The sequence below is a fragment of the Amphiura filiformis genome, chromosome 14 (assembly GCF_039555335.1).
Source record: "Amphiura filiformis chromosome 14, Afil_fr2py, whole genome shotgun sequence".
In the NCBI taxonomy this organism is placed as follows: Eukaryota; Metazoa; Echinodermata; class Ophiuroidea; order Amphilepidida; family Amphiuridae; genus Amphiura; species Amphiura filiformis.
In genome coordinates this window covers 6,770,643-6,789,565 of record NC_092641.1, presented here as the reverse complement: position 1 = coordinate 6,789,565, position 18,923 = coordinate 6,770,643, and the positions used below count along the sequence as shown (strand labels likewise).

The 18,923-nt window shown below is 38.1% G+C and overlaps 1 long non-coding RNA gene across 1 annotated transcript in view; it reads right to left on the bottom strand.

Annotated features, from left to right (window-relative positions):
• Positions 1–18,618, bottom strand: part of LOC140168908 (uncharacterized) — a 130,101-nt gene extending 111,483 nt beyond the window's left edge. The window contains exon 1 of the long non-coding RNA XR_011861280.1: positions 18,120–18,618. This is a non-coding gene — a long non-coding RNA (uncharacterized lncRNA). The remainder of the gene's footprint in view (positions 1–18,119) is intronic.
• Between the last annotated feature and the right edge of the window lie 305 nt (positions 18,619–18,923).

Here is an 18,923-nt window from a genome sequence, read left to right as displayed (position 1 = left end):
CCAGACAAGTTTGCTCCTGGTCAAACAGGTCATGATGATGCTGATGATAAAGATGACCAATGACATTGGTTCTTGCAATTTAGTTTACTTGGCTGATTTCTTTGAATTTTCCTGCCAGGTCATCATCATCAGTTGGCTGCGGAGCAGGCGACTACAGCTTTCTCCAACTGCTAGGTTGCCCCTACTTATATTGAATTAAAATGAGATTGATTCAGGAAAGGTACACATGCACTGATCATGGGCTGATGAAGTAAGTTCAATATTAAGCTTTTAATAACAAGCCGCGATAGAGTACAATATTGGAGCTCGAAAGGTCCCATTTATTGAAGTATACATGGAGTAATTAGTTTAGTTGAAGTTTATTCCCTCCCCCACGCTTATACACAGCTTACCATACCCAAATGAACTTATACGTACATGCGGGATACGAAAATGCAGTGGCCTCTGGTTCAAATCCTTCATATCCGTTTTCAATAATAGTATGCAGGCATTATAGGCCTACATGTAGACTTTGATCTTGATCTCGACTCTCCCTTCAGCTAGCCTACATGTAGACTTTGATCTTGATCTCGACTCTCCCTTCAGCTATTGATGGTCGGCCTACGCGGTCTTTGGGTGCTTATGCTGACACTGATGTGATATGCACCAGTGTCTTTCACTGTTGTTGGTTCAGTAAATATGAATCCATTCTTTGATGGCATACTTTTAGATAAGATTTTAGAACTCGCTTATTCCAGTTTGTCTCCGGATTGATTTGCTGTGATGTGGTTGAGATGGGTTAATCTGTGTGTTGAGGCTACCTGATTATTGATGATCTTGTAGAAGATGGATATCGGAGCCGTTTCCTCCGTTGGTGTAATGGCTTCCAGTAAAGCTTCTCCATCATCGGTCGCCTAGGCTATGGCGGGGCCGTATGGTCATTGAGCATCCTCTTTTCTAGGTGGATGGACTCCAACTTCGTGACATGCGGGTAACTCACTAGTATACAATTATGTAGGCCTATGCCTTCATCCAAATATTCATTCCTATATAGAGTCTTGTGATCTCAAATGCTCGGTGTGTAGGGCCATGGCCTACAGCTAAAATGGACGCACTGCTGCAGTGTGACTGTGAGCCGGCCGGTCAGATGGTCAGATTGATTTGTACAAGCATTGATTATGTAATGACCCAAGTATATATATGATTACGTAATCATGTCTGGACAACACAATGTGATACTGCTCCAAATCAGGTAATCAAACATACGTAAGCAAACAAGTCTGAGTCCAGACTATCTCAGGAAAACTGTTGTGTTCAAATGCGCAACCGGAGGTCTATTTCGTTGTTGCAGCACAGCTGAAATTTTGGGTTTTATGATGCCAGAGTTTTGAGTCATCCCATTCAGATTTATGTAAAGGCTTCTTCGATGTATGATTATTTTTGAGGACAGCTTGTCAGCTCGCGATTGGCACGAAACGGATCCGTTTTATTACATAACCGTTTCAAATAAAAGTATAAATAGGAACTTGAAATACGATTGTATAATAGTTATAGTGATAACACAGCATGATGGCCATGCATCAAAAACCGTGACTTTACACTAATCAATCCTGACTGTAGGCATGTCTGGAGCTTAATGATAAATCACGATTTTTATCTTCTAGACGCATCTTCAATTGGAGAAGAAAATATCCACAAGTCCACTGTCTTCTGGGGCTATTATTTTCCTACTATTGTTCCCGTTTGAACACAACACACGATATTTAATTTAGACAACTGTTTGTTAACCCTGGGGATACTATCGTCTAGCTACATCATGTACACGGTATTCGATCTCTTTCCTTCATGTCCAGCCATATCGCTAGGTCATTCCTATAGTCCATCAAAGTTGCATGTCTGTCAATTTATTCTCCTTTGGCATATAATTCAAAACGATAATACAAATTACGGAACGTTATGCATCATGCTCCGATGAAATCAGTATGACCAACAGCAGACGGTCAATCAAATCAAAGCGATGAGGTACACTACAACAAAAGGTGTTCCACATTGATATCAATTATTGTATGCAATGTCAGTTGACCGTAAATGATCCTTTGTTTTTCGTACACTTTTGGTGGCAGCGGTGGGATGCAGAGCATGGGTTGTCCCCATCCATGCCCTGATCCCCATCCCCTCCACCCCTTATTCTCTCTCTCTCTCCATGACATGAACTTGAATAGAGGCTTTCTTCATACAAAAATAGGAGGCTACTTTCCAGTCCTCCTCTGTGCACTTTGGTGGCAGCGGTGTTGTTCATTCCATGTCTAAACTCATAATCTCGCTCGCCTCTCGCCAGTCCTTCAAGAACTTTTGTATACCCGGTACCAAAACCTTGGTTGTGTTGCTTGGATATGGTGGGTGGAATGAGATCATGAGAATCATGCGATCCGACCCATATAAAAGATGGAACTTGGAAATGTTGACTGGCGCTCGAGAACTTCATAGCCTCATACTTAGGTGTCCCATCCTTCCTGCTACTACAGACGAAACTATGTCTTCTCAAGATCTGCAACTTTTTTGGTATTTAAATCCACGTAATCTTTTTGTAATAGAATCATAATTTATTATCTAAATCGCGTAAATATGCTATTTCATAACAATAAAATAATACTATTTAACTACTATGGCGGCTGATTGGCCCCTGGTTTTACATCCACACACCATGAACACACTTCAGACCTCAATCAAATCACAGATCAAACGCAACCTACACGACCTTGCAATGTCTAACATTTCGTCTGGTGTGACCAGGCACTGGTTGACCTATTCGGCCAATCGCCCTACTTTAGTGTTGATGATACGCTCCTTCAGGTTTTCTTGGAACAAACGGACTCATTTCTTGGGCATATATCGTCGTTTGGGACGTTAATAAAATCCCTTCTGGTCATGCATTTCCCAATAACCAATTCTGCCTTATCTGATGAGATCCACCTCATATCTCACCTCCTTCAATCTGTCGATATCAAGACACAACCAACTTGCATATGTCACCATCTCAAGTCTTTCCACACGAGTACACTAAGGCAGACATGTAAACCGTCTAATTATTCATCCTAGTTTTAATAAATCAAGTGTACTTTTCCCATCTCTTTCACTAATTCGTCCCAGTTTCTTTTTCCAACGCCATTTCGCTACCATCATTTGGTGGACCAGCTAGACTAATACCACCTCAAGATAGATGCGCTTATGTTACAGCTTGCTTGCAAATTGTGTCAAAATATAGGTCTTGTCCGTGTAAGAGAGACGTAAATACGTTAATATATAATAGCTGCTGTATGGAATATTCCAAGCATACCTTTTAATCATTACAACAAAAATACAGTCATTCAGGCCGGAAAAAAAAATGTTTTGGTTCACGTTCCTTCCTTCCTCAATATCTGGGATTTGTCAGATTTATTTTCTTTTTTAGATTTTTCAAATATTTTTAGACTTTGGAATGCTTTAGGAAACCTCCCTACATAATAATAAGTTTGTTAGAGAGCAAGGATCACTTCCAAGTCTTTATGTGGCACTTAAGGGGGTACTACACCCCTGCCCAATTTGTGCCTATTTTTTCATTTTTCTCAAAAATTATACATATAGCGCATTAATGACAAGTAAGATATGTATATTATAGGGGCAAGGACTACAACTACTGCACAGTACAGACAACAGTTGTGGAGTTAAAGTCAAAAATGAGGGAAACCAATATTTGATCAATAAATCAATAACTACTTGCCTTGAGTTGCTGAATTTTCAGTACAGTAGTTGTTGTCCTTGCCCCGATAATACATATCTTACTTGTCACCAATGCGCTATAATTTTTGAGAAAAATGCAAAAATAGGCAAAATTGGCCAGGGGTGTAGTACCCTCTTAAGGGGGTTTATCCCTCAGAATCTCATGTAAGAAAAAAAAAAAAAAGAAAAAGGGCATCCTCCTTTCCCCAAGCAGTCTGTAGGAAAAGACCCGAAAACTACCAACAATGATAATTTTACATTGAAGGGAGGTTTCCCTCTCTCTCTCAATTTATAAAAATCCTCTGGACGAAAACAAAACATTAATTTTATACGGCCTATAGACATATACCCTAACATTCTGAGCTACAATCAAGACCCAATCTTGAGCTAATATTAAACCAACAGTGTACTTAATTGTGCCCAGGGCAGCTATAGCTATCATCTGCAGATTTGTCTTTCTTGTACTAATTTTAAATATAGGTCAGCTAATAGGGCGGATCATATGTCTTGCAGCTGGGAAACTGACGGATGGGTTGGTACTGGAATATCTGTCCTACCTGGCCAGCTATATAAAATGGTATAACTAGCTGAACTGCCCAATGGTATTCCAAAGAGATTTGTATTACATATACTATACAAAAATATTAAATGCATTATAATTGGGTATTAGATAGTCTACCTGAATATTTTTGTTGTACGCGATACAAGTAGTTTACATAATGGTCGTACAGGGCTGAAAAAGTGGATTCAGCAACCTCTCTGGCCTTCCCTGGAAATTGTTGCAATTGGAAGGAAATGTTGCTTTCAATTTCATGCAATCACAAAATTCTTGTAAAATGTGGCTATATCCTTCACCGTGTTCATTTGCTCAACAGATGCTTATTCCACATCACAGTTTCATTTGGACAATGCTTCCTGTGTAGACCAAGTTATAATAATTTGTCTTATTTTCAAGCTTTCAACACAATGGGTTATGGATTCTAAAACACAAAAGTGTGGAGTGGACCCAAGATGGACCCTTGGGGCTCACCTCAAGAGGCTTAGATTCCGCTTTGTCAAAGGTACAATGTACGCATCAAATGTATGCTGTATGTAAGGGTATCACATAGCTTTTAATACCTCCAAATGCTTAAAAGTATGTATACTTATGCTCTCACTTTTGCTTCTCAAGTATGATTGTCCTCATTGTCGGATTAAAGAATGACTTCCAAATTAGACTGTGTTTTATCTTTATCATTAGAGCTTAAAATTGACCTATGAAAATATCACCTCAATAGGCTCAATTGACATCAAATCAAAATGTATCAATATACATATAAGTCTACAATGTTCTTTGGTAGTTGTACACCTGGATCCATCATGCGTTCCTTGAAAAGCTTACAATGATTCTACATCCAAATCTACTCATAAGCCTTTTGGAACTCATAGCGCTGAGATCCCAAACATGTTAAACTGTCAAGGTGCAGTTCTATAACCCCAATATTGTATGCATGAGTATATGTGACGTGTCATGTCAAAAGGAGACACTTTTGGGCAGGTTATCAATATTGAGGTTTTTACTTATCTTAAATGTAGAGATATTTTGCTCCACAACACCATTTTCCCCAATGAAATCGGACATTCCTAAGCGAAGATATTGAGTTTGTAAGTTATGGTATTATAAAATTGGAAATTGAGATATCGGCCTTTAAAAATATTATTGACAATGTTGAGAATAGGAATTACCTTGAAAAATGTCTCAAAAAATACAAGATGCCAGTTATATTCCGGTCTGAAACTATCAGACAATATTTTTAACATTCATAACATCACAAATTCGCAACAAACCCAAATTATGAAAAAATCACCCCGGGCCAGATTTTTGGATATTTGTCCATTTACGATCCTGCCCAAAAGTGTCTCCTTTTGACATGACACGTCACATATGATCGTTGAATCAATGAACTTTTTCAACTGTGTCACTGGAAATGATGATATTTTGTTTGTAGTACTGTAGTCAAATTGTCTTAAATTATTATACTTTGCCAGCATAGATACAATCATGAAAGTAGGTTGTGTAACTTGTGTACCACATGGTAACTGTTACAAACACAAGAATAAAGTTAAGCCTTTATCAATAGCATGCTGATTGTGATCTGTTGTGACCCAATTCTACTGATCCTCAGGTTCTTTTATATAGGAACATAGACTGGTTATTGAAGGAAGGCGAATATATAATTGGAATTATAAATATTGAAAGAGGCCCACTATGAGCTAACACAGTTCCAGTGACATAATTCATTGACCTCAATTCAACAGTCATATCTCATAATTTAACATCAAGTTGACTAGTTGAGGGGTATGAGTTTATGTACCCAGTCCCAATGCATTCAGAACAGGTAATAATTGTGTTTTAACATATTGTTAATGCCTGTGCCCTAGCAGATGATTGTTTGAGAACCGGGGGGGTGCAATCGCCCCCGCATAAAAATTGCCTATTTGGGCCCCTGCCCCCTAGTGTAAGGAAAAATGAGGAAAAAGGAGGGAGAGAGAGAAAAAAGAGAGAAGAGAGAGGGAAAGGAGGGAAAGAGAGATATTGAAATCCATATGATATGCAATACCATACGATTATTATCAATAAGCCTGGCAAAATTGTCTATTTGGGCCCCCGCCCCTAGTTTGGGCCCCCACCCCATAAAGGCTTGCCCCCCCTGGAAAAAATCCCAGCTATGCCGCTGAAATAGGCTATGGGTTTCACAGAGTGAACATAGAGATATTTCAATAGAGATGGTTCAAATTGTCCTTGCATGTATGTTTTAGTTTTGAAATATTATTGATAGATGTTTAGGTACTGTATTTGTTCCATTAACTGCCCAGGGCAGCACCAGCACTGAAAGTCATTTTGGGTTGGCGCTTATTTTTTACATTGTAAAACCGACAATACGTTAAAAGGGCACAAAATATTCATCCATGATCATTATCAGTGTGTCATGTTTCGGACCATGATCAAATTCACATGGGCAGTTGATAAACAAACATCACAGTTTGCTTGTTTAAAATTACTGGGTGGGCACTTATAGGGGCATGGGCAGTTATTGAGTTAATGGAATGAATACAGTATTTGATATTGGTTGTCCTATGTTGAAATTCATGATCCCGTGTTTTGGTATATTTGTATTGAATTTGTCCTACGTTTTCGGTTTGAAATCGTCCTATGTCCTTTTGGCATTTGAAATTGTCCAAACAATATTTGAAGCTTCCAAAATACAGAAAATAAATCCACAGCTAGCAAGGAAGCTCTGGTTTGTCCTCTCGTTGACTTTTTGTAGCCTGTCAATACTAAGGATTGGGTTCTATTTTTGTACACACTAGGTCATAGGTGAATCACAGTATATGGTTTGCATGCAATGGACCAAAACCAAGAATTCTATTTTTAAATCATTGGCTCCATCCATCACAAATATGTTATTACTAGGCGGTTACCCGTATTTGGCGGTTCTCGGCTGTCGTGATTACCTGGCTGATGGTGACTGTACCCACCAAGTTTTATGCCCATAGGACAGATTTTACTAATTTGACCTCGGATGACCCCTTGTGACCTCGAAATGACCTTCCAAAATTTGGCTCTAAATGTTGACTGTACCCACCACGTATCATGCCCATACGACAGTTATTAGTTATTTGACCTTGATAACCCCAAAATGACCGTCCAAAAATTGGTACCCACCAAGTTTCATGGCCATATGACATTTTTTACTAATTTGACCTCAGATGACCCCAGGGTGACCCAGGATGACCCCAAAATGACCGTCCAAACATTTGACTCTAAAAGTTGACTGTACCCACCAAATTTCATACCCATACAACAGTTTTTACTAATTTGACCTCAGATGACCCCTGGATGACCTCGGGTGATCTTGGCCCACTAACCGAAACAAAATTGTTCTGTCTGAGGTCCAGATGCACCCACCCACCAAGTTTGAGGAACGTGCAACGTCTAGTCTCCGAGTTATAGGCGGAAATCAGTTTTTACTAATTTGACCTCAGATGACCCCTGGGTGACCTTGGCCCACTAACCAATGCAAACTTGTTCTGTCTTAGGAGGGCGCACCACCAAATCACTCCACGATTTATGTACCAGTGAAATTCGGTTAAAATAGTCCACCGCTTATTTGAGCTTGTTGCGGCTTTATTTTCAAAACGTATAGTCAAAATTTGCCCATTTTCAGCTCATTTGCTTCCGACAAGTGTCTACATGACAAAATATGAGAAAAAGTCCCAATGTTTTATTTCAGAGATGGAGTTTTTGCGCGAATTTGGACAATGTCCGGTTTCAAAAATTGAGTGATTTTTTAGGGTTAAATTTGCACGTTTTTTTCTTTATGCCAAATAGCAAAAAAAAGTAGATGGTCACCAATATATTCTGTTAAAAGAAAAATATTCTACACATGATAAGCTTTACTTTGATACCAAACTTTTTATCCATATTACGTTTTTGCAGTGACAAAACGCCATCCAAACGCATGATTTCCTGTGTAATCCAATGGCGCAATCATTGGTGGTGCGCTCTCTTATAAGCGGCTTTTAAAGTGTGTTGCTATGTACGCGCATTTTTAAAAAAAACATAGAATAAGGGCAGAAGTCTTAATAAATCATTTTATTTCATTCGCAAATGCTTGAAATAACATTTGTGATTAGTTTTAGCAATAATGTTTTTTTATTTATCCGAAAATACAGGTCTCTGACGTTAAGAAAAGCATCAAAAATCTACTTATATGAGCGCTTTTGCTATAGATTTATACCAAATCAGAATAACGTATAAAACTTGTATTTTTGCTTAAAATGCCAAAATCAGTAGGCCTAGTTTGAAGACAGAGAACGAGAGAGGGGGGGGTAATTTGACTCAATTATGTAAATAGGCCTATATTTAAGGTATTAAAAATATTTGTACACACATAAAGTACTTTTCACGATTAAAAAAATTAAAATTAAAGAGTATCTTTTTGCATAAAACATTCAATTTTATGTCCAACCTCTTCAAACTTCTGCATGTTGATAAACACGTTGAAATTGGGGTCTTTTGGTGATTCGGAACTGATATTTAGAGCACCATTTCTTCCGAACGGAAAGTCGTAGAGGGATGAAATCTTGGGAAATGACTAGAAACTGTCTCTAGATTACTTAAAAATGTAAAAAATTGGATTTTGATAACTATTGACGTTTATAAGAGAGCGCACCACCAAATCACTCCACGATTTATGTACCAGTGAAATTCGGTTAAAATAGTCCACCGCTTATTTGAGCTTGTTGCGGCTTTATTTTCAAAACGTATAGTCAAAATTTGCCCATTTTCAGCTCATTTGCTTCCGACAAGTGTCTACATGACAAAATATGAGAAAAAGTCCCAATGTTTTATTTCAGAGATGGAGTTTTTGCGCGAATTTGGACAATGTCCGGTTTCAAAATTGAGTGATTTTTAGGGTTAAATTTGCACGTTTTTTTCTTTATGCCAAATAGCAAAAAAAAGTAGATGGTCACCAATATATTCTGTTAAAAGAAAAATATTCTACACATGATAAGCTTTAATTTGATACCAAACTTTTTATCCATATTACGTTTTTGCAGTGACAAACGCCATCCAAACGCGCGTATTTCCTGTGTAATCCAATGGGCAATCATTGGTGGTGCGCTCTCTTATAAGCGGCTTTTAAAGTGTGTTGCTATGGTATGCGCGCATTTTTACAAAAAACATAGAATAAGGGCAGAAGTCTTAATAAATCATTTTATTTCATTCGCAAATGCTTGAAATAACATTTGTGATTAGTTTTAGCAATAATGTTTTTTTTATTTATCCAAAAATACAGGTCTCTGACGTTAAGAAAAGCATCAAAAATCTACTTATATGAGCGCTTTTGCTATAGATTTATACCAAATCAGAATAACGTATAAAACTTGTATTTTTGCTTAAAATGCCAAAATCAGTAGGCCTAGTTTGAAGACAGAGAACGAGAGAGGGGGGGTAATTTGACTCAATTATGTAAATAGGCCTATATTTAAGGTATTAAAATATTTGTACACACATAAAGTACTTTTCACGATTAAAAAATTAAAATTAAAGAGTATCTTTTGCATAAAACATTCAATTTTATGTCCAACCTCTTCAAACTTCTGCATGTTGATAAACACGTTGAAATTGGGGTCTTTTGGTGATTCGAACTGATATTTAGAGCACCATTTCTTCCGAACGGAAAGTCGAAGAGGGATGAAATCTTGGGAAATGACTAGAAACTGTCTCTAGTTTACTTAAAAATGTAAAAAATTGGATTTTGATAACTATTGACGTTTATAAGAGGGCGCACCACCAAATCACTCCACGATTTATGTACCAGTGAAATTCGGTTAAAATAGTCCACCGCTTATTTGAGCTTGTTGCGGCTTTATTTTCAAAACGTATAGTCAAAATTTGCCCATTTTCAGCTCATTTGCTTCCGACAAGTGTCTACATGACAAAATATGAGAAAAAGTCCCAATGTTTTATTTCAGAGATGGAGTTTTGGCGCGAATTTGGACAATGTCCGGTTTCAAAAATTGAGTGATTTTTAGGGTTAAATTTGCACGCTTTTTTCTTTAAGGCCAAAAAACAAAAAAAGTAGATGGTCACCAATATATTCTGTTAAAAGAAAAATATTCTACACATGATAAGCTTTAATTTGATACCAAACTTTTTATCCATATTACGTTTTTGCAGTGACAAAACGCCATCCAAACGTGCGTATTTCCCTGTGTAATCCAATGGCGCAATCATTGGTGGTGCGCTCTCTTAGGTCAAGATGCACCTACCCACCAAGTTGCATGCCCATATGACAGTTTTTACTAATTTGACCCCTAGATGACCTCTGGTGACCGTGACCCACTAACCAATACAAACTTGTTCTGTCCCGGGTCAAGACGCACCCACCCATCAAGTTTGAGGAACGTGAGACCCCCAGTCTCCGAGAAAAACAGTTTTTACTAATTTTACCCCGAGAGGACCTCGGGTGACCTTGACCCACTAACCAATACAAACTTGTTCTGTATGGGGTCAAGCTGCACCCACCCACCAAGTTTGAGGAACGTCGACCCCTAGTCTCCGAGAAAATAGGCGGACAGACAGAGTCACAGACAGACAGACAGAGGCACAGAGTCACAGACTACCAGTATTATTATATAGATTTTTAGTAATTTGACCTTGGATGACCCCAAAATGACCGTCCAAAAATTTGACTCTAAAAGTTGACTGTACCCACCAAGTTTCATGCCCATACGACAGTTTTACTAATTTGACCTCAGATGACCCCTGGATGACCTCGGGTGATCTTGGCCCACTAATCGAAACAAACTTGTTCTGTCTGAGGTCCAGATGCACCCACCCACCAAGTTTGAGGAACGTGCGACCCCTAGTCTCCGAGAAAATAGGCGGAAAACAGTTTTTACTAATTTGACCTCAGATGACCCCTGGGTGACCTTGACCCACTAATCGGTATAAACTTGTTCTGTCCTAGGTCATGATGCACCTACCCACCAAGTTGCATGCCCATATGACAGTTTTTACTAATTTGACCTCAGATGACCCCTTGTGACCTTGACCCACTAACCAATACAAACTTGTTCTGTCCCGGGTCAAGACGCACCCACCCGTCAAGTTTGAGGAACGTGCGACCCCCAGTCTCCGAGAAAAACAGTTTTACTAATTTGACCCTGGATGACCTTGGGTGACCTTGACCCACTAACCACTATAACCTCGTTCTTCCTCATACCAAGCTACACCCGCCCACCAAGTTTGAGGAACGCGCTGCCCCCAGTCTCCGAGAAAAGAGGCGGACAGACAAACAGACAGACAGACACACACACAGATTGTGGTGAATTATAGTAGGACTAGGCGGTTACCCGTATTTGGCGGTTCTCGGCTGTCGCGATTACCTGGCTGATGGTGACTGTACTCACCAAGTTTTATGCCCGTAGGGACAGTTTTTACTAATTTGACCTCAGATGACCCCTTGTGACCTCAAAATGACCTTCCAAAATTTGGCTCTAAATGTTGACTGTACCCACCACGTTTCATGCCCATATGACAGTTTTTAGTAATTTGACCTTGGATGGCCCCAAAATGACCGTCCAAAAATTTGACTCTAAAAGTTTATTGTACCCTCCAAGTTGCATGCGCATACGACATTTTTTACTAATTAGACCTCAGATGACCCCTGGGTGACCCCGGATGACCCCAAAATGACCTTCCAAAAATTTGACTATAAAAGTTGACTGTACATTGTACCCACCAACTTTCATGCCCAAGGAAAACAGTTTTTACTAATTTGACCTCAGATGACCCCTGGGTGACCTTGACCCACTAATCAATACAAACTTGTTCTGTCCTAGGTCAAGATGCACCTACCCACCAAGTTTCATGCCCATATGACAGTTTTTACTCATTTGACCCCTAGATGACCTCTGGTGACCTTGACTCACTAACCAATACAAACTTGTTCTGTCCCGGGTCAAGACGCACCCACCCGTCAAGTTTGAGGAACGTCGACCCCAGTCTCCGAGAAAAACAGTTTTTACTAATTTGACCCCTGGATGACCTTGGGTGACCTTGACCCACTAACCAATATAAACTCGTTCTTCCTCATACCAAGCTACACCCACCCACCAAGTTTGAGGAACGCGCGACCCCCGGTCTCCGAGAAAAGAGGCGGACAGACAAACAGACAGACAAACACACAAACAGACAGATTCTGGTGAATTATAGTAAGATTCTCCTCTCTTGAATGGGCAAGGTGATGCTGTATACATCACAACAACAACCAACATTATCAATTGATGTTAAATTACGGTACTTTAGCGGGAATTTCTCTTCACTGATTATAGGTATTGAGACGATAGGCAAAAAATTGCCTTGCCCAAATGGACAACGCGTCAGCTCTGCAGAGATTTGAACCTAGACTCATGACTCTAGATGCATTTAGTTTACCGCTGCACCACCATAAGTTACCAGGGACTGCCTTTTGAGGAGAGTGAGAGCAATCGCTCTCCTTAAATCTGATCTAGGAGAGTGATTGTTAGCTCTCCATAGTTGACCATTCTCTCCTTGTAAACATTCTATTGTAAATGCTCTAAACAGCTCACCTTGAAAGTTCCAGAAGAGCTATTTAATGCTCTCCTGCAAATTCCAAAAGACAGTCCCTGAGTTACATTAATGATTATGATCTGAAAGTCAATGGACGTTTTCCATTTAGAAACCATGTTGCAAAACTTGCAATTCTCTGATATGCTAGAACTGTGATTTTACAGACCTTTAATTTAGTATTAAAAACCTATTAAATTACTAGCCTTTGTAGCAAGAAGCAAGAAGCATCTATGTCGAAGTAGATTATTCTCACTTTCCATTCAAACAGACAACACAAGTTCCCCTAAAGGACCTATAGCAATTCTTGGCACATTTTGAGAACTTTAAAATTTTAGGGACATTCCAATGTTTGCTTTGACTGACATGAAATGGCAAAATAAACTTTGTTTTTTGTCAAACACATTGATTTATGCCCGAAGATTGTATGTCTTGTATGCATACAGCAGAACTTGTATGCATGGTAAGATTATATCCCATATTATATCTTACTCTCAGACAGACCCTCACTAGGATCCACAACATGCTCATCTATCAGGGCAGTTCTTTAACCCCAATATATTTGCACATTCATTGAATGACCTTTGTAAAGTTGGGTATAAAAACTCATACTCTGCAACTTGAAGTCAAATTTTGCACTATGATTGTTTAATTGAGGTTATTGAACTATGCCATTGGGATGAGGCCATTATGTTTCAGACAGACCTCTTCACTCTATTAGTGAGGGGAATACTGCAGAGCTAGGGACAAGAATGCCCTTTATGCAATAGCTGCCCTATAGATATTTGACAGTTTCTGCATTATATAATGTTCGTTTTCAAACAATATGAAACATGGCATGCATTGGGCAGCTATACACTCAGTATACAGATGATGCTTTCTTGCGCTAGACCTTCGATATAGATTAGGACTTTTTCACCCACAGTTTTGCTCAAGTGATACTCATAAGGGCAACTCACTGAAGTCATTTTCAGCCACTTTAGTGACATTAGTGTATGTTGTATTCAAGATGGATTCACAACAATCAATTTTGATTTTCATTCAAGACCTTGCAGAAATTGGATTTGGTAAAAATACCAAGCATGGTGAAGTTTTTTTATTGATGATCATCCGCTGCCATTTTTCAAGACCGTGATGTTACCTTTGATTGAAAATTTTGCTATGAAAGAAGAAACGAAAAAGGAGAAAAGATGAACAAAGAAGTCACTTGGTATCCCCGGGATTTGAACCTTAGAAACCTGACTCATCTCCATATTGGCCTCTTATCCAACTTACACCTGTGTTGAACTTTACTTTGGCTTGTTGGAGATGAGACCATTTCACTGCTATGGTCTGTAGCTTTATTGAATGCTTGAAATGCATTGTTATCACTGCAATTCTGGAAAGCCCTTTTTTTCTGAAAATCTTCACCTAAATGGCAGTGTTGCAGTGAACTCTCAATTGATATTACATGAAAACCACAATAACATCCGAGCAGTGCCATTTTAGGCAATAATTTCGAAACATTTCAATTTCAACATGCACTGTAATCGAGAAGTTTGTGTCAGAATGGTGCATCTGCATGACTGCATAGCTGCCATTCAAGGGTCCAATTTTTGAATTCAGCTCTTCATCGAAGCACTACTGATTGCATGATCACTATTACATGATCTTATCGTCACATTGATGTTGATCAATGTTATCTCTTGCTAGTTCAAAACTTAGGCAACAGTCAGTTTGTCCAAAAGGTCATTAGCAAGTCTTAGGGGTTGTGTCAATGTTAGGGTATATCAGAGTAAGGGTTAGGTTTATATGATTAGGGTTATGTTGAGGCCTAGGCTTAGGATTAGGGTTTTAAAATGTTACAGGTTAGGGTTTAGGTTAGGATTTTTAAGGATCCTTGTTGTGTTTTTGGACTAATGACCTCTCGGACCAGTGGCGTGTGCAGCACATTGAAAGTGGGGGCCATGTTGTTCAGTTCCCCCAAATGGAGTCTGATTATAGGAGCAAATTTTGATGTTTTTAACCGAATTAAACGTTTTCCCCCGAATGACCAACAAAAGTTGGGGGCCATGCACTTCCCCCGCACTTGCGCATGCCACTGTCTCGGACTAACTAAAATACAGGTACCATAACTTCATACAGCCCTGGCCCTCCTCGTGCATTGTCCATGTTACAAACCATTTAAATATCTTTCATTTTGAGGATACTTGGCTCTAGTGCTGGTACAGGAATATGGTATTTATTGGAGAAAGAATCTTCAGGCTTGGGAAAAACAACCAAATCAAACATACATAAATTTTCATAGTGGAATTACTCTAAAACAATACTTTGCTGTTTGCATCTGGCACTTTGTCACAAAATTCTAGCACTTCAGCCAGAAATAAAGGAATTCGTTTGTATTCCAGATTTCCAGGGTTTGTGTATGATAATCCCTTATTACAGGATCCTAACCAATCGCAGGCTGTACTGGGGTTTGATTGACAGAATTGTCAGATGCTGAACAATTTTTTTTCTAATTTCCAACTCCTAACATTATTCAGAGAAGGTGATCTTCTGCTTTTAAATTATAGTACCACTCATCACCTGTCTTGAACAAACTTGTTATAAATCCAGGATACCCATTTTACTATTTCTAAAAATCTGTTAAAAATCCATTGAAAACCATTCTTATGATTTGTCTAGATTGTCAACTCATAAAGTACTAGTACGCATGGAACCCTTACAATTTATCCTATGCTGCCTCACACCTTAGTGCTCAAAAGTGGTGCACTTTTATTTGTAAATATTGCATTTATCCCACTTAAAACATGGTTTTAATTGGAAGATAATATTCCTATTTCATCAAAGCAGTGTAAATAAATAAATTTGTTTCAGTCAAATTTTTATACTTGGTGATAATTTGTTGATTACACTAGATCTGGGTTATTGGAACATTGGATTGGAACAAGTCTCTGTGGAATTCTATTTGCACTGGGTAATATAATAATAATTTCATAAATGAATCTGAATGCAAAAATATGGTAAATAAATTTTGTGAAATATTCAATTTCTACATGTATCGACCTGTACTTCAATCAATATTGGTGGCAAATTTTAACGAAAAAACAATTGTTATTTTACAGTACCGGTATTTATAACTTACAATGCCGCTATTTAATTTTAATTTATTTCTACTCATGTACAATTGAACGTACATGTACTACCGTAGTCTTTCTTTCCAATTTTATTTTTATCCAATTACCACAGATCGTTAAAATATCTGAAATAATCACTAAAAATAATAATTTATCTTGGCATTTTATTTTACACATTTGCGGGTTGATATTTTTTACGCAACAATAAATTGTGACAAATGTTGTCTTTCTTTAGTAATAGTAAATTATGTTATAATCAGGGTTCGCAGGTTTTTGCTGTACATGTTGGTGGAAAAAATGCGGTTTTAAGTTACCACTTGGCAAAAACAGTTTTTGCCAGTTTTTGCCGGCAAAAATGGCAAAAACTTAAAAAGTGATGCATAGTTCACCTTTTTTCATCTCAAAACAAATGATTAACCATTAGGCCTAAGTTACTGCCACCAGTTTTTGCCACTTTTCCGGCAAAAACCTGTTTTTGCCGGGAACATTGGTTATAATACTTCTAAATTAGGCAAATTTCTGTGAAATTTCTATGAAATTAAGTCAATTTAGGAGATAACAAAATTTTAACTATATTAAACAAATTTTTTGTAGACATTTAAGAGTCTGCCTAAGTAATGGTAGGGGATTGGATATTGTTTGCACAGTATATTTTTGTGGGAGCTGAGAGTACACCATAAGGCCGTATAAAATTAATGTTTTGGTTCTCGCCCCTCCTCCTCAATTTCTGGGATTTGTCAGATTTTTTTTTTTTTTTTTTAGATTTTTCAATTATTTTAGACTTTGGAATGATTTATGAATTTTTCATACATATAAATAAGTTTATTAGAGAACAAGGATCACTTCCAAGTATTTTTGTGGTACTCTAGGGGTTTATCCCTCAGAATATAAAAAAAAAAAAAAAAAAAAGTGCCTCATCATTTCCTCGAGCACTGTTGGAAAAGACCGAAAACTACTGACAATGCTGATTTTACATTGAAAAAAAAAAAAAAAAAAAAAAAAACACCTCCCTCCCTCATCAATTCATGAAAATCCTCTGGACGAGAACCAAAATATTAATTTTATATGGCCTAATCAAATTGAAATTGCATTCTGAATACGAGGAATATGTCCTTATATCAAATAATTTTGATATTTGATATTCAACAGTCCTCGAAGTAAACTGAAAAAGTGTATACATGTCGCTGGGATGAAAAGCCGACGATCAATTGAAATATTGACTTTTCATATCAATGAAGTCTGAAGATACACATTTTTTCCGCAAAAGACCCAATTTTTTTGGTGTTTGGGGGAAAAATCCATATCTTCAATATGAAAGTTCAAAATTTTCTTTGTATTCAGAATGCAAATGTCTGATGTGCTCTCATGTCCCACAAAAATATACTGTCCAAACTTTGCTACCAGGTTCAGACTGAGCCCTGATAACACTAGCTTCAAATAATGTGCTCAAGGGATAGCTTCCGGGGGCGTTTTGAGGGGGAGCATTAAATTTATTTATATAGACAATACAATGTATGTGCTTCATCAATTTCTCACAAAATATAGCCTGGGATTGATTCAATCTATTGATGAGCAAATTTGAAGCTATTTTCAACCTGCAAAAAAGAGATGGATTTATATTTTCTATTCATGTAGTATGATGTAACATGAACATTGAATATGGTGTGTCCAATGGATACAATTGTCAGAAATACAAAAATTAAATGCTGTTATTTTTCTCTGCTTTTGAATTTCACTCAATTTAAGAAAATTAATTTCAAACCATCATTGGATGCTATTGCTATGCGGGTAGAAATGCCGCAGTGTGTCTGTATACTAGTACCTGGTTTCATACTGAACATAGTGAGGTACGTGTGCGAACATGTACCCGTCACATGTTGTATGTTTCGTAATAGCACTATACATAAGAACATACTTCCAACATTCGCACATACATTTCGAGGCAACATTTTATCAATGATCACCAGCTGATCGCGCGGAATCCATTTTGTGTCATGGATTGACAACCGAGTAAAACGATTTAAGAATATTTGTGTCATCTACATATCTTTTCCGATCATGGCTGAAATGGTTATTTTAAATTATATTCATGATTTTATCAGCATTATTTGTTATATACTCACGTGAAATCGCGATGTGTTGTCTGAAGACGTTGCAGTGCTACTCGGCTCTCCATCAATCCGTTTTGAAAATGGTCAAGTGAATTCTGATAATTTTAACACGCGCAAAAAAGACAAACAGCTTGCTCCGCATCTATAAATCAATAAAACACGCCTGATTTAGCCTGCCAAAAGCTGCACAAATGACCTACATCTGTTTATAATGGCAAATAACCATGCTGTTTAACGTTATAAAGATGCGGCTTGAAAAGATGTTCTCCTCACTGCTGCTACCGGCCGGTGTTTTTTTGGCGCGCCGGCCCAGCCCAAAACAGCTGATTGCGAGTTACTCCCGGGGTCTTCCGATGGGTCATACAAGCTTTTCACTGCACCCAACATATCCAACGCCAAGCTCAAGTGCGCCACACAGGTAACTAGATGATTTAGCGAAGTTTGAACAGAACCGCTAGATTGGATCATTTTTTTCTGTCCCGGAAAGACGTATCAAGGGTCCATGCTATGTTCATGCAGGCAGGCTTGATTTGACATGCTAGCTGGGCCTATAGATGCATTGCCATAGCACTGAGCGAGCTTTCATACTGATAAATATAACGGTATGACCTCAGCTCGCTGTGAGCCAGACAACATAATGAGGTCGGCTGGTAAGAATTGAAATACGTCAAATATTCATCTTGCTATATGCACCAAATTTTACACAAAATTGTCGCTCTTTTGGTTTGTATATGTAGTGATTACTGAATTACATATAGGAGGGTGATTCACTGATTCCTCAAAAGTTACAAAAATTAGAAATTAAATCATATATAG